Source organism: Notechis scutatus, chromosome 1, assembly GCF_049901735.1.
Source record: "Notechis scutatus isolate UNSWTSFEM ecotype Mainland chromosome 1, rNotScu1.2, whole genome shotgun sequence".
Taxonomy (NCBI): Eukaryota; Metazoa; Chordata; class Lepidosauria; order Squamata; family Elapidae; genus Notechis; species Notechis scutatus.
Window position 1 is genome coordinate 114,040,410 of NC_142009.1, and position 16,394 is coordinate 114,056,803.

At 44.8% G+C, this 16,394-nt stretch overlaps 1 protein-coding gene across 7 annotated transcripts in view; it reads right to left on the minus strand.

Moving 5' to 3' along the window:
• ANKRD6 (ankyrin repeat domain 6) overlaps positions 1-14,989 on the minus strand; it is a 116,501-nt gene extending 101,512 nt beyond the window's left edge. For 5 of the 7 annotated variants that reach the window (XM_087943451.1, XM_087943435.1, XM_087943444.1 and 2 more), the window contains exon 1: positions 14,694-14,989. The gene's annotated coding sequence lies outside the window, so the exon portion shown is untranslated. The remainder of the gene's footprint in view (positions 1-14,693) is intronic. The other 2 variants (XM_087943415.1, XM_087943437.1) reach the window with 2 other exon arrangements.
• Positions 14,990-16,394: the final 1,405 nt, after the last annotated feature.

Genomic DNA, 16,394 nt, shown 5'->3' on the forward strand with positions numbered 1-16,394 from the left:
TCTTATTATTAGTGTAATAAACAACTGCATAAATTGGGCATTGGTTCTTACCTGACACGCCATTTCTCTTCGAGCTGTGAGGATCGTCCAGAGAGTGGGTGGAGCTTCAGTCTCTGCTGTTGTAGGCTGAGCTTAATTTCTGAGGAACGCTCCACCTTCCATCACGTGGCTTGCCATTGCGTTCCCCAGTTTATGCGAAGACGAGAGGAAAACAGACATTCTTGCTCTCCTCTTACTAAACTTAAAGTGCATTGGCCGAAACAAGACCCCACCAGACGGTGAAAGGAAAAGGGAGGGGCTGGACGATCCTCACAGCTCGAAGAGAAATGGCGTGTCAGGTAAGAACCAACGCCCATTCTCCTTAGAGCTGCTCGGATCGTCCAGAGAGTGGGACATACCAAAGCTGGGACCTGTCCTACGGGAGGGGCACCGTCTGGTCTGTAGACTCCTCGGGTTCCCTGAGTACCCTCTGAAGGACCCTTCTACTGAAAGAAGCCTCCGCTGCGGCATACCTATCGATTTTGTAATGCCAAATGAAGGGCGACGGGGAGGCCCACGTTGCTGCCCGGCAAATGTCGAGTATTGGGGCCTGGGTAGCCCAGGCGGCTGAAGTTGCCGCACTCCTGGTGGAGTGAGCCGTGATACCCCTAGCCACTTGAAGGGCCTGTGCCTGGTATGCCTTGGAAATGGCCACCCTTATCCAACGGCCTATGGTGGTTGAGGGTACCTTGAGCCCTTGTGACTTTGGTTGAAAGGATATAAACAGGGCCTCGGATTTACAGAAGGTCTGAGTATGCTTAATATAGATCCGCAAGGCACGTCTGACGTCTAAAGTGTGCCATAGTCTCTCCTTTTCATGAGTTGGCTTGGGACAAAAATTGGGAAGGATAAGTTCTTGAGCCCTGTGGAAAACCGAGTTAATCTTGGGTAGAAAGGAAGGGTCAAGTCGGAGGACCACCCGGTCGGGATGGAAGACGCACAGGTCTTTCCTAACCGACAGAGCAGCGATCTCTGAGATCCTATGGGCTGATGTAATTGTGACCAGGAACACTACTTTGTAGGATAGGAACTGGAGAGAGACTCTCTTAGGGGTTCGAAGGGTGGCTTAGTGAGAGAAGTCAGGACCCTGTTGAGATCCCAGGTCGGATACCGGTGAAGGGACGGTGGCCGTAATTTTGTGGCCCCTTTCAGAAAGGCTCGGATGCGGGGATGGTGGGAGAGGGAACTGACACCCTCGCAGGAAATGACGGTGGATAAGGCTGCCACCTGACACCTTAGTGTGTTGGGGGACAGTCCCTTGCTGAGACCCTCTTGGAAAAAATCGAGAATTTGGGCAATAGATGGGTCAGTTGGGTCAATGGAGAGATTGGCACACCATTTGCGGAAAATGGCCCAAGTGGCGTCGTAAATCCTTCTGGTGGAGGGACGTCTGGCTGCTAAAATGGTAGCAATGACTTCGGAGGAGAAATTTTCCCTCTTCAGACGTTCCCGCTCAACCTCCAGACGGCTAGTTGGAGCCATTGGGGTCTGGGTGAAGAAGGGGGCCTTGAGACAGGGAGATCCTGTCTGCTGGGATCCTCCAGGGAGGGACTACAGATAGGCTGCAGAGGTCCGCGAACCAAGAGTGGCGGGGCCAATAGGGAGCTACGAGAAGCAATTCCGCTCTCTCGTGGAGTACCTTTTGAAGGACTCTGGGCACCAGAGCCAGAGGAGGAAAGGCGTAAAGGAGGCCCGAGGGCCATGGGCATCGAAGGGTGTTGTGGTTCTCCGCCCCAAGGAACGGGAATCTCGAAACGAACCTTGGGAGTTGGGTATTGAGGGGGGAGGCAAACAGGTCTACTGCTGGCAGGCCGAATATTGCTGTCGCCTCCCTGAACAGGGCTGGGTGGAGGCGCCACTCCGCCTGGTCTATGGTGGCCCTGCTCAACCAGTCTGCTTGGGTGTTGTCAATACCTGAAATGTGGTCTGCCCTGAGTGAAAGGAGGTGAGACTCTGCCCACCGACAGAGGCGCTCGGTCTCCCTCATTAGGCGTGATGACTGAGTGCCCCCCTGCTTGTTGACATGAGCTTTGGCTGTTGTGTTGTCGGTGAGAATGAGAACGTGGCAGCCCTGTACCTGAGGGAGGAAACTGCGGAGGGCCAGGTGGATGGCGCGAAGCTCTAACCAGTTTATGTTGCACATCCTTTCTGTTGCTGACCATCTGCCCTGCGCTGTGAGGGACTGTAGGTGGGCGCCCCATCCGGACAGACTGGCGTCTGTGGTGATGGTGAGTCTTGCGGGCTCCTTGAGAAGGCAGCCCTTGTTGATCGACGCCTTGCTCCACCAAAGGAGGGAGGTGAGAACCCTTGGTGAGACCTTGACCTTGCGCCTTGAGTTGCTCGATCCGGCTCTTTGGTACGGGAGCAGAAACCACTGGAGGGATCTGGAGTGGAAACGGGCCCAGGGAATAACGGAAATACAAGATATCATTTTTCCTAGCAACTTGGTTAGTTCGAGGAGGGGGACCCTCTTAAGTCGTCTGATGAGTTTAACTGATTTTTGAATGCTGAGTATTCTCTCCGGAGAGATGAATACCCTCCCTTTGACCGTGTCTATTATAGTCCCCAGGTGAGATATCCTGGTGGAAGGGGCCAATTGGCTTTTCTTCCAATTGATGAGGAACCCGTGTTCCTGGAGAGCGGTGAGGGTAATTTGGGTATCCCTGACGGCTTGTTCCCTGGAAGATGATAGGATGAGGATATCATCCAGGTAACAGTGGAGTCGCACCGGGATGGTTCTGAGGTGGGCAGCCAGGGCAGCCAGGACCTTTGTGAAGGTTCTGGGGGCAGAGGCCAACCCGAATGGGAGGGCCACGTATTGGAAGTGGAGGTTATTGTAGCTAAAGCGCAGAAATTTGGAGTGGGAGGGTTGAATTGGGGTGTGTAAATATGCCTCAGAGAGGTCAATGGATGACAACCAGTCTCCCTGTCTAACACCCAGGAGGATGGATTGCAGCGTGTTTATTTTGAATTTGCGGTATACAAGATGGCGATTTAGCCGCTTTAAGTCCAAAATCGCCCTCCATCCCCCGAGTGTTTGGGCACCACAAATAAGTGGGAGTAGAATCCCTGTCCCCTTTGGGACGGAGGAACGGGCTGGATGGCCTGTATGTCAAGTAGGTGCTGAATTGCTGAATCCATGAGGTTGCGTTTGGTGTGGTTCTTAGAGAGGGGACATGTTATGTAGAAATCGGGGGTAGAGAGGAACTCGAGGGCAAGGCCAAACCTGATGGTGTCCCTGATCCAGGCGTCCGAAGTGGAGGAGTCCCACTGGTTGGCGAAGTTTTTAAGTCGCCCGCCTATGGGAATTAAGTCAGGTGGCTTATCTGGAGCGCCGGAAGGGCCTGCTGCCAGAGCCACGAAAGGGCCTCTTGAAGTTACCGCCTCTCCTGTGCCTATCAAAGGGGTCGGACCTGTCCTGGGGCTGTCCTGAACCAAAGGTACCTGGGAGGGAAGGGGGGTTGGGGATAGGGACGAAAGGGGGCCCTCCGAAAGGGCTGCAGGGATCTGGGTTCTGACTTACAGGTGAGGGAAGGGAGGAATTTCTTTTTGTTCCTTCCTTCGACTAGGAGAGGATCTAGGGATGGTCCGAACAGTTTATTTCCCACGAGGGGGGCAGAGGCTAGTTTCACCTTGTTCTTGAGATCTGCCTGCCAGTGCCTGAGCCAGAGCAGGCGGCGGGCCGAGACGTGGGAGGAAATGGCGCGGGAGGAGAATTTTACCGAGTGAAAGGTGGCGTCTGCTGAGAACTCGGCCGCGGCCGTAATCTTGGCAATGTCCTGATGGGCGCGGATATTGGAGGTCGGGACATGTTGCTTAAGCTGGCAAAGCCAGCGAATGGACGACCTGATGAAGAAGGAAGCGGCCGTGGCCGCTCTGATCGCCCATGCGTCCGACGGGTGAGCTCGCCTTAAGGCCAGCTCCGACCGCTTCTCCTCCGGCCTCAGAGCCTCTAAAGGGTCGCTGAGGGCAGAGGAAGAGGCCAGGCCCACGATGGGCTCATCAACCTCCGGGGTGCTCAGCAGGTTGGAGAGCTCTGGGTCAAGGTTGAAGAACCTTTTATCATGGGCCGAAGGAGCCGGGGGCAGCTGAGGAGGCCAGTTGCTTGGACACCAGGTCCAGGAAGATGGGGGGTTGGGATGACCTTGGCCTCCACCACCGGCTGTTTAAACATGGAGTCCTCTGGTCCTTCCGGAACCAAAGGAGTGGGATCAGAGGGGCTCTGAGTAGTTAGACCCGAGATGTTCCTGGCTTTGTAGAGGAGGGATTTGAATAGTTGGGGCTTGAAGAGCCCTACAAAAGCAGGTTGGTCGGGGGTGAGCCCTTCGTCCTCGGACATCTCCGCCTCTGATGGTTCTGAGTCCGGAAGGGGTTCATTGTATTGTAAGGACCCCAGGTCAAATTGTTCCTCTTCCTCCTCCCTGCACAAATCTAGGGCCCCTTCCGCCTCCTCCTCGTCCTCCCTGACTGAGGGGGAAACCTCCCCTGGAGAGGTCCCTGATCATGAGACGGTTGCGGAATGAGTGGGAATGATCTTACGGATTCGGTGGCCTGTGGAGGCAATCCCAGTCTAGCCATCTGCTGCATTCCTTCCGCAATTCCCTGGTGGATAGCCATCTCCATCCAGGCTCTGAGCTGCTCCAGAACCGCCTGAATGAGAGGTTCCTCCTGGCGCAGGCCGGCGGCCGTGGGCGTGAAGGTAGCCTCTGGAGTTCGCCTGGCTGGTGTTCCAGGGGCCTGGTGTCCTTGAGAGGGCGAGCTGTGCCTGGATAGGGAGGAAAAAGCTGCAGGAGGGGGGGGAAGAGCAGAGGAAGAAGGAGTGGCTGGTGCTGGAGGCACTGATCCTGCCTGTCTGGTGCGTTTGTCTATTTCTTTTTCTAACGCCTTGTGTCATCTTAGGGAGTCCCTTTGGGAGGCTTTGGAGGCCTCCTTAGCCTGGCTGCGCAGGTGGTGGGTTTTTGATTTGGCCTTTAAGGAAGGGCCTCTTGAGGGATTGCCTTCTGCCATTTTTGATAATTGAGGAAGATAAAGGATCAGATATGAGGCAGTTGGCGCGCCTAGGGGTCGACCTACAACGAAGGCCGGGAGCCCTGGGAAATTCTTTTGCGCCCCCCTGTTTATTAATCGTTTATGATTAATCTGTTTGTCTTATTTGTTCTTGTTTCTTTGTATTTTTATTTTATTTTATTATTATTTATTTATTTATTTATTTATTTATTATTTATTTTGTAAACTATGCAATTAGGCCGCCTTTCTCCGTCTCTTAATTTTCTACAGATCTTGTTGAAGGTCTCCTTTCCTTTTTTTTTTTTTTTTTTTTAGAAGGACTGATCAGGTTGATCAAGGCATGACAGATGCCTTAAGGGCGAAGCCAGGCCTGTACCAGACTGCCTTCCCAGGCGGAACCGGGTGGAAGTGGTGAGTAAGAAACCGCGGCCACTACGGCTGGCTGCAGGGAAAGCCAACAACTGAAGAATAAAACCAAGCCTCCAACAGAACGATTCACAAATTAACAAATAAATTCACTTCTGAGCAGGCCTGCCGGTCCTGCTGCTTTAATTCGGCCCGCTGCAGCGATCGGAGAGATAAGGCGAAAACAAAATGGCGCCCAGCCACAAGGCGGTGCTAAAATGGCGGCCGCTACTACGTGGACTTACAGGGGCCCTTCTGCAGCGACCAGAGGACTCCCCAGGGGCAATCCAAGGTCCCCAGAGGAAGGACAAACAGAAAGGAACCTAAAGAAGTTAAAACGGCAGAAAAAACGGAGTTCGGAGGGGGGGGAAACGGAGCAAAACGGAGCGTTTTAAAGCAATCGAACAAAAACCGGCAGTAAGGCAATGGGAAGGGGTGGGGGGCAGCTTGTAAGGTTTGCTAGCCTTCCCCCTGACTCCCCCTGGGGCCGGGAGAGCCTCCCAAGGGATTCTAGAAATTAAATAGGACCAAATACAACCTTGAGAGAAGAAATACGAGGCAATTAGGGCTTTCCTGAAACGGCCAAGAGCACAATCCAAAAAACTGCCTACTCTGCACGAGGGCTGAGCATAAAACTGGGGAACGCGATGGCAAGCCACGTGATGGAAGGTGGAGCGTTCCTCAGAAATTAAGCTCAGCCTACAACAGCAGAGACTGAAGCTCCACCCACTCTCTGGACGATCCGAGCAGCTCTAAGGAGAAGAATAAGTTAATGCTAATAATAGCAACAGCCACATTTAAGACATAGTGAAAGGTAGTACAGGTGAAACTCGAAAAATTAGAATATGGTGCAAAAGTTCATTTATTTCAGTAATGCAACTTAAAAGGTGAAACTAATACATGAGATAGACTCATTACATGCAAAGCAAGATAGGTCAAGCTGTGATGTGTCATAATTGAGATGATTATGGCTTACAGCTCATGAAAACCCCAAATCCACAATCTCAGAAAATTAGAATATTGTGAAAAGGTGCAATATTCTAGGCTCAAAGTGTCCCACTCTAATCAGCTAATTAAGCCATAACACCTTAAATTAAGCCTTTAAATGGTCTCTCAGTCTGGTTCAGTAGGAATCACAGTCATGGGAAAGACTGCTGACCTGACAGTTGTGCAGAAACCCATCATTGACATCCTCCATAAGGAGGGAAAGCCTCAAAAGGTAATTGCACAAGAAGTTGGATGTTCCCAAAGTGCTGTATCAAAGCACATTAATAGAAAGTTATGTGGAAGGGAAAATGGTGGAAGAAAAAGGTGCACAAGCAGCAGGGATGACCGCAGCCTGGAGAGGATTGTCAGGAAAAGGCCATTCAAAAGTGTTGGGGACTTTCACAAGGAGTGGACTGAGGCTGGAGTCAGTGCATCAAGACCCACCACACACAGACAGATCCTGGACATGGGCTTCAAATGTCATATTCCTCTTGTCAAGTCGCTCCTGAACAACAAATGTCAGAAGCGTCTTACCTGGGCTAAAGAAAAAAACTGGTCTGTTGCTCAGTGGTCCAAAGTCCTCTTTTCTGATGAGATCAACTTTTGCATCTCATTTGGAAACCCAAGGACCCAGAGTCTGGAGGAAGAATGGAGAGGCACACACTGCTTGAAGTCCAGTGTGAAGTTTCCACAGACTGTGTTGATTTGGGGAGCCATGTCATCTGCTGGTGTTGGTCCACTGTGCTTCATTAAGTCCAGGGTCAACGCAGCCGTCTACCAGGAGATTTTGGAGCACTTCATGCTTCCTTCCACAGACGAGCTTTATGAGGATGCTGACTTCATTTTCCAGCAGGACTTGACACCTGCCCACACTGCCAAAAGCACCAAAACCTGGTTCAGTGACTGTGGGATTACTGTGCTTGATTGGCCAGCAAACTTGCCTGACCTGATCCCCATAGAGAATCTATGGGGCATTGCCAAGAGAAAGATGAGAGACATGAGACCGAACAATACAGAAGAGCTGAAGGCCGCTATTGAAGCATCCTGGTCTTCCATAACACCTCATCAGTGCCACAGGCTGATAGCTTCCATGCCATGCCGCATTGAGGCAGTAATTGCTGCAAAAGGGGCCGAAACCAAGTACTGAGTACATATGCGTGTTTATACTTTTCAGAGGTCCAATATTATTCTACATACAATCCTTGTTTTATTGATTGCATGTAATATTCTAATTTTCTGAGATTGTGGATTTGGGGTTTTCATGAACTATAAGCCATAATCATCGCAATTATGACAAATCACGGCTTGAACTATCTTGCTTTGCATGTAATGAGTCTATCTCATATATTAGTTTCACCTTTTAAGTTGCATTACTGAAATAAATGAACTTTTGCACGATATTCTAATTTTTCGAGTTTCACCTGTATATACCGATATTAGAATGGTTTTGTGTGTTAACATAACCAAAACAAAAGAATGTGGTCGGCTTTATATACTTCACTAAGCCCTATTTTTCTTAACCATATTTTGCCAAATAACTGACAACTGAGTGGATTCACCTAACATACTGGTAGCCTTTGACTTACAACAGGTCGACTGATGACACTTCGAAGTTATGACAAACCTCCCAAAAACTATTTATAAGCCTGTTTCAAAGTTTTGTCATGCACACCCTCCATGGCCATGTAACTGCATTTTGGGTGCTGGGCAACCAGTCCTCATTTATGGCCGTTTGCAGTGCCTTGTGTCATAACCATGATTATGACAGTTTTGCATTTCTTCCAGGTTCCATCAAAAGTTGTGCACAATGGGTTTGTTTAATGACTGTGAACAAAAGGCCCATAGAAATGGGTCTGGTTATATAGTGATCTGTCTAGTACAGTGGTTGCCAACCAGTGGGCCAGGGACCAGTGGTGGTCTGCAAGAAAATGTTGGTGGTCCGCAGAGAAATGTCACCCCCAAAGCAATTAATCCAGGTTGCGCGGGAACACAAGGCTGCGCCACCCACATGACCTGTGGGAACACAAGGCTTGCATTGCTTGCATTGAGAACAACACGAGGTAGTGAGGGGAAGGGGAAAAGGGTGGGGGGAAACTTGCCTCACTTGCTTCGCCTGGCCACTGGGCTGCTTCTTTCTTCTTCTGCTTGTGGCTGCAAGCAAGGAAAGCAGCAAAAGTATTTCTTTCTCTCCCCCAAACTCCTCCAAAAATGAGTCTTTGGGACCCTACAAGGCCTCCTGCTCCAAGAGGCTGTGCCAGCAAAGACTCATTTCTGGCGGAGTTTGGGGGAGGGAAAGAAAGACTTCTACTGCTTCTGCTGCTTTCCTTGCATGAAGCCAAAAGTATCTCCCCCCCGCCCCCAAGAATGGAGCTGGAGACAGTATCCTGAGATCCCAAATAAAGAATGATCGATCGGTAGGAAAACAGGATAAATTTTCCTGCAGACTTTTTTTGGGAATTTTCCCAGGGTCTCTGCTCTGCAGGGTTTAAAATTTTGAGTTTGGTGGTCCCTGGGGTCCAAAAGGTTGGTCTAGTGCAAGGAACCAAGAACAATGCAATGATATACTCGGAATAATGTATTGTTCATCACCAATAGACATGAAGCTTGTCAAACTAAAGCACAACCTGCGTAAGTTTGCATAAATTTGAGAACAGGTAGTCCTCAAATTATGACCACAATTGAGCCCAAAAATTTCTGTTAAGTGAGATGTTTGTTAAGTGAGCTTTCCCCCATTTTATGACCTTTCTTGGCTCAATTGTTAAGTGACTCACTGCACTTGATACACTAGTAACCCAGTTGTTAAGTGAATCTAGCTTCCCCATTGACTTTGCTTGTCAGGAGGTCACAAAAGGGGATTAAATGTCCTTGGAACACAGCAAAGGTCATAAATATAAACCAGTTGCCAAGTGTCTGAATTTTGATCACATGATCATGGGGATGCAAAGGTTGTAACTGTGAAGAACAGTCGTAAGCCACTTTTTAAAGTGTTTGTTGCAATTTTGAATGGTCACTAAACAAACTGTTGTAAATCGAGGACTACCTGTATAGGATCTACCTTGTGAAACCCTCTTCCTGCAAACCAACGATTCCAGGCTGATTTGCCTCTTAGCTCCTTGGGAAAGACTGCCTTCCTTCTGAGATTCTGCACCACATTCTAGCACATGATTCGCTTTCCAAAGTCAAGAATTATAACCGGAATTGCCAGGTTCAATCATGGTTGTAAATCAGGGATTACCTGAAATTGCCACAAACTTTGATTTACAAATAGCAGTTGCAAGATTCATACGACATGAACTCATTACTTCAATAGCTTTACTAACCCTATTGCTTGACTCCTTCAAACTCATTCATTGCAACTACGCCCAAGTCATCTTCCTGAAACTACTGCCTCGTGATATCTAAACTTAGTGTACTGGGTAATAGTTATCACTGATTAAGCACAACCTGTTGCTCAATTACCTTCTTGTATAAATTGTGATACATGGAGATTCAGGAGAGTTAGTTCTTCCAAAATTTAGTAAAATAAGCATGAGACTCAAGTGTCCTTTATTGATCGACAGCAAAGACAGCATTCAAAATGATCACTCCAGATGTGAGCAGGTCTCTTTAAATTTTTGAAAAGCCTGAATGTTGATGTTTTTAATCCATTAAAGGGGGCAAAACACTGATAAACATGACAAAAACTACCTGGCATTATGATTCCTATGGAAAACAAAGAGATGCAATGCTAACTCGTAATGCATTGCTTCCATAATTATTATAACCCTTCATGTTGGTAATACCTATATTGGAATTATGTTCACTGTAATAAATATTTATTCTGCATGGCTTTTCTAGTTTCTATAAGGCCTTTATCAGATAATAGGAAAAAGAACAACAGTGAGCCAACCGCAAACAAAATAATAACTGTTATCTCACATGTTACCTCTGGCAGTGCTAACTATTACGTTTTCTTATCATTTCCAATTTGAGAACTTTGTTGTTTACCCAGCTAAAAAAAACAAATCTCAACAGTTTGGATTTTTAAAACATGTGGAATTCACAAGAGGTTATATTTTGCAACTGGAATACTGAAATGCACTCATCCATCCCAGTGTTAGTTATAAAAAACAAAACCCTTTTTCAATAAATGGTTATTCTTATGATAAATCTGATGCCGACCTTGCCACCTTACAGTAATTCATCTCTCAGGTTACAATACAGCACTTCATGTTCCCAAGCATTTTTCCTTACATTATTTCAGGAAATAAACTGGAAAGTTGAAAAGACAAGATAGGTGACACCATTTTATCTGACAACCTACTGCCATTTCAAAAAAAAATTATGTCACTTTCTTGCTTATAATAAATACACAGGGTGGTTTACTGCCATATCATAAACATATACCGAAATAATAAAAAAGCAAAATAGTAAATACAGGTAGTTCTTGACTTATAACAGTCCGTTTAGCGATGGTTCAAAGTTACAAAGGCACTAAAAGTGTATCAAAAATGTGTATCAAGTGTATCAAATAAATACACACACTGTGTATACACACCGATAACATTTGTTACAGAATAAACACTTTCCATTGAGATACACATGAAGAGAATCAATATGTGTAGTGGTTAAGGCACCAAGCTAGAAAACAGGATACCAAGAAGTCAGCTGGGTCATTTTGGGCCAGTCACTCTCTCTCAGCCCTAGGAAGGAGATAACAGCAACCCACTTTCAAAGCCCTACCAAGAAAATTGTTAAGGACTTGTTCAGGCTGTCACTAGGAGTCAACACTGATATGAAGGCACTAACACTATACAATATATGAGGTAATGTTTTGATCTATGGGAAGGTAAAAGCACTTGGAGGGGATGGGACTAAATATTGAGGTCAGAAATAAATGTAGAAAGTAAAGATTATCTCTCTGAAATCAAGATCGGATAAATAGTTAAATAAGGAAACCTCTGCACAGAATATAATCTTAACTCCTCTCCAAGTCAAGTACAGGGATATGGGGAGAGGAAAAGGACAACAGGCATGCAAAAATCGATGTGACATGTTTTATTGACTTACATTAGATGTCATGATATAATACAAATGACATACTTATGTAATGTCATAAGACGTGCACTGTCTCTCTTATATCTTTATGTCTTGCAACAGATGCTTATGTCTGTAGAAGAAAACCCTCTTCGTTGTATATCAAAAATCAGAATGACAAAACTAAATGAAGATCCCAGAACAAAGATATATTCTTTGCTTGTGAACCAAGGACCAGATTTGGCCCTTTGCATTACATCCCGGAAATTGTACTTCAAAAAGCAGAAAAGACCAGATTAAAGTAATGGTTAGAACCAGGACAAAACTCCAAATCTGATTTGGTTTTAATTTAAATCAAATGAATTAAATCCCTTTTGAGACCAGTCTGAACATTTAATCATTTCTTCCTTCATCTATTAACATTATATTTGGCCATTTTCAAGGGGGCCTTATGAGAACCATATCAAGGCATGTGTAGATCTGAATCTCAAGTTATGCTCTCCAGTTATAAGACAATCCTAATCAACTATTGAATCAAGTGATGGGTGTCAAGAAGCAAATTAAAAGTAAGTCTAGTATAATATCAACTCTGTTGGATTCACAATATGATCCCTATGTGGAATCAACTATTTATCTCAAATAATGTACTTAATTAGATGCCACAGTTCCAAATAAATTCCAGGTGTGATCTTGCCCAGAAGGCATTACACGGTGATTAAATCTGGAGAATACCAAAGCAGCTGACTTTGGCCAGATTATAGTATGAACTTCAGAGCATTTAGACTCTCTTCCTTGCTCAAATCCACCTTACCGAAACAACATTGAATTACAGGAAGTCCTCAACTTATGACCACGATTCAACCCAAAATTTCTGTCGCTAAGCAAGTGAGTTCTGCCCCATTTTACAACCTTTTTTGCCATTGTTAAGTGAATCCCTGCTGTTGTTAAATGTAACATGATTGTTAAATGAATCTGACTTCCCCATTGACTTTGGTTGTCAGATGGTCACAAAAGATGATAATCGACACCAGGGTATTGCAATTGTCATAAATATGAGTCAGTTGCCAAGAGTCTGAATTTTGATCATGTGACCATGGGGCTGTTGCAACAGCTGTAAGGGTGAAAAATTGCCATAAGTCACTTTTTTCAGTGCTGTTGTAATTTTGAACGTAACTTTAAACAAACTGTTGTCCTTTGAGAACTACCTGTTTGTATTCCTTATGTCTTTACTCCAAATTCCGATTAAAAAATAATAATCATACCCACTTCTATACTTGGTTCTGGAAACATCTTCACATCAGATCCAATTCTTGATCCAATTTATGTCAATATGTCAAGTGCCAACAGTTCTACCAGGTCCAAAGTAGAGATTATTTCTCCTGACCTGATAAATTATCCTTTAAATTGGAGATGCAACAGATTCGGCCATCTGTCTTTTGGTATTCAGCCTTGCAAATACAACCTAGTCCAAGAAAGAGAGATAAAGCAGGAATCTGTGCCCCAGGCACATGGATTCTCTAATAATTCGACTCTTTTACAAGAACTGTGTTTATAACAACAAGGTCTCGTTGTGCGTAAAAATGCCCACGCCAACACACACGTTAATAGAATGGATTAGTATTAAATAACTTGTAGGGAATACAAACTTTCTAATTTCAAAAATCAGCAAATGCACTGGATTTTTTTTCTACACACATAAGCCCGTATACACTCAATTAGCAGCTTCACAGATGATTTCCACACCATGAAAAATGCATTTATGGCTCAGTCTCCTAAACTGTGTACTCATCATATTTAATCTTCCATTAAAGTATCTGCTCTTCAGGCAACTTCCCCTGATCTCACTCTTCTGAGGTGTGATGGACCAAAACCTGCACCTGTAATCCAGCCCACGTGGATGACAGAGAGTTGGGGAAGAACAGGTTTAGGAATGGTGTAACCTATTCCACTTAATGGCAGATGACAGGAAGTGACAAAGTTCTAAAATTTCATTTCCTAAATAAAATGTTTTAGCAGAAGCCCTGCCTAACACAGATCAGATTGTAGACAGATTGTAGCTTCTAATTAATGAAGACAATGAACCAGCAGAGACTTGCTGGTCACTCAACATTTTTCCTTTCTTATGTCTATCATGGTTTTGCAACAACTCACGTTCTTCTAGGTGGCGAATCTGTTGGATGGTGGGTGCTTCCTCATAAGCCTTACATTGCACAATCAGTCCCCTGCCATTTCATCTGAAGGCTCAGATGCTGATCCTTACCCTGTGCGGTGTTCTTTTTTTCTTACTGTCAGCGCCGCATCCAGGAGAAAGGGATTGGACACTACACAATCAATACAACCTCTAGATCAGTTGCACCCTCCCATCAGGAAGCATCTTGTAGCCCAAATGAAGACACTACTGGGGGCCTGTAAGACGCAGACCCCACATACAGGTAGTCTTCAACTTACAACATACAGTTCGTTTGTGACCATTCAAAGTTACCACGGTGGTGAAAAATGTTTTTCAGTTACAACCTTTCCAGCATCTCCATGATAGGGGGATTAAAATTCAGATGCTTGGCAACTGGTTTATATTTATAACTGTTGCTGTGCCCCTCAGTCAAGTGATCCCCCTTTGCAACCTTCTGACAACCAAAGTCAACAGGGGAACCACATTCACTTAACAACTGGGTTACTAATTTATCAATTGCATTGATTCACTTAACAACTGAGGCAAGAAAGGCCATAAAATGGGGCAAAATTCACTTAACAAATATCTCACTTAACAACATAAATTGTGGGCTCGGTGTTGGTCATAAGTTGAGAACTACCTGTATATGTCATCCGAGGGTTGGGTCAGTCTTGTTTAGAAGCCCCCCTCACACACACACATATACACACACACTCCATTTACATTAAACTTCTGTTGCAAGTTGGCCAACTCAATTGCAGAAAGCCCTCTGATTATACTCAAGAATCTGGTTTGCTCTATTGCTACCTGTCTAGAACATACTATAGCTTTGGTTCTGGGGCAGAATAAATCTCTGGAAGATCCTGGGTTTAGGAGGAGGAGCGGGGGAAGGAGGAAAGGGACACCTTTAAAACAGTCTCACAATCACATCAACCCGGCCAAGGGATTCTTTCTACTTAGCAGCTGTTGTTTTCAAACAGTCGTCGTCCCCTCCTCACAATTTAATTTACGCTTCCGTAGATAAGCGCAAGAGGTAGAGCCCCGCTTCTCAGTAAATAAAAAGTCCCACCTTTTCAATTTCCGCCAGGATAATCTGCTGCGCATATCCCACTTCGGCAGATCGCAAAAACAGCGCTGCGTAGGTGATCGGTTAGTGCAAAAGGACAGCGGCTGAAGAAGAAGAGCTACAATACTTCAGTAGTCCCGGTGGAGCGCCCGCTTTGCTTTGCTTTCCTTTTCGCTCCACCCCTGGAGAAGGATTTGTAAAGTTACTGCGAAATCTGGCTCCTAATTCTCTCCTCAGGTAACTTGGCGTCCAAATACTGAGAACACGGACGTGCTTTGTTCGGAAGCCGCTCCCGCAGTGCCATCTCGTGGCCATGCGTGGAAAGTACGACTCAGAAAACAATAAACAGAGCCGTATTTGGAACGACGGGGGTGGGGGTAGTGGAGATGGAGGAACAATTTGGTAATAAAACTTGTTGAGCAACCTTACGCTGCTTTTCCTGTGAAGGGATTGAGCTGCTCAAACGCAAATGAAACGCAGTGATGGAATTGTTGGATGAAAAATACAATTTCATTCTGAGGACAAAAGCTCAAGATATATATCCAGATAAGAACCGTTTGCTTTATTTATTTGTATCTCGTCTTTATTTTTATAAATGCGTTTTATGTGTAATTTGTGGAGTTGCAACGCTGAATCTATACAGTTGGTTTTTATTTATTTAATTTTATTTTAATAACTTATAGGAGGGAAGAGTTGATGCAGCAGAGATGAAGTGGAGGACTAGAAAATACTTACTCACTCCTAGGACTGGAAGAAACAGGAAATAAAGGACAGTAGAATGTCACCAACTCCACAAACACCTCAGTATTAGGATCACAATAGGTTGTGTGCCAACTTCTGAATAGTTGATCTAGCTTAGTTTCTCCTGTTCTACTCTTGTCCATTTGCCTAAATTATTGGAAATTGACAGGAAAGTTCAAGAAAAATAACTTTTAGAGCCTTTTTACAGTCTTATTTTCATGTTCTTCAATATAAAGCAGTAATATTCACAATGAGACTTTGAGTAAGAGGATTGTTGATACAAGGGCAGTAGGTGTGCCACAAAAAGTGGATTTATTGAGCAATGGAACTCACATATTATTTCCTAGAAGCCTAGCAACTTATTTAAGCACCTCTTATAGGTAATTATTGTTCTGGCACACAGCAATGAACCAGTAAGTTAAAAGTTAATGGAAATAAAGTGTGTAGTACTTCAAAAGGATTCAAAACCTCCCCCAAATAAAACAAAGACAAGTGTGTAAGTATGCAAAATACCTTCATGTGTACTTTTTAAAGTAAATAGGGTTTTCTAGAAAATAACCAGGTAATGGACAGAATAATGGAAGATAATGAAAGTTCTAGTCTGAAAGTCACATATAGCTTAAAAGTTTAAGGAGTAAATATCTATGGAACATCCATATTTTGTGACAGTCCCATTTTTGCTCTATTCTAAATTGCTTTTTTATCAAGAGAAAAAACAGATGAGGGTGAAACAGAATGATTAAAAGAAAATAATGTCCGAATGCCCATAAAATTATACAATGAATACTGCATATTAAAATTTGCCTGAAAACTATCTCATACAGTGAATCAAAGATTATGGTTATACCTGAAACAGGTTTGATGCTATCTTTCTTTCTTCTTTCTTTCTTTCTTTCTTTCTTTCTTTCTTTCTTTCTTTCTTTCTTTCTATTGGTAAATATTCTGAGATAAGAATTTTTTTAT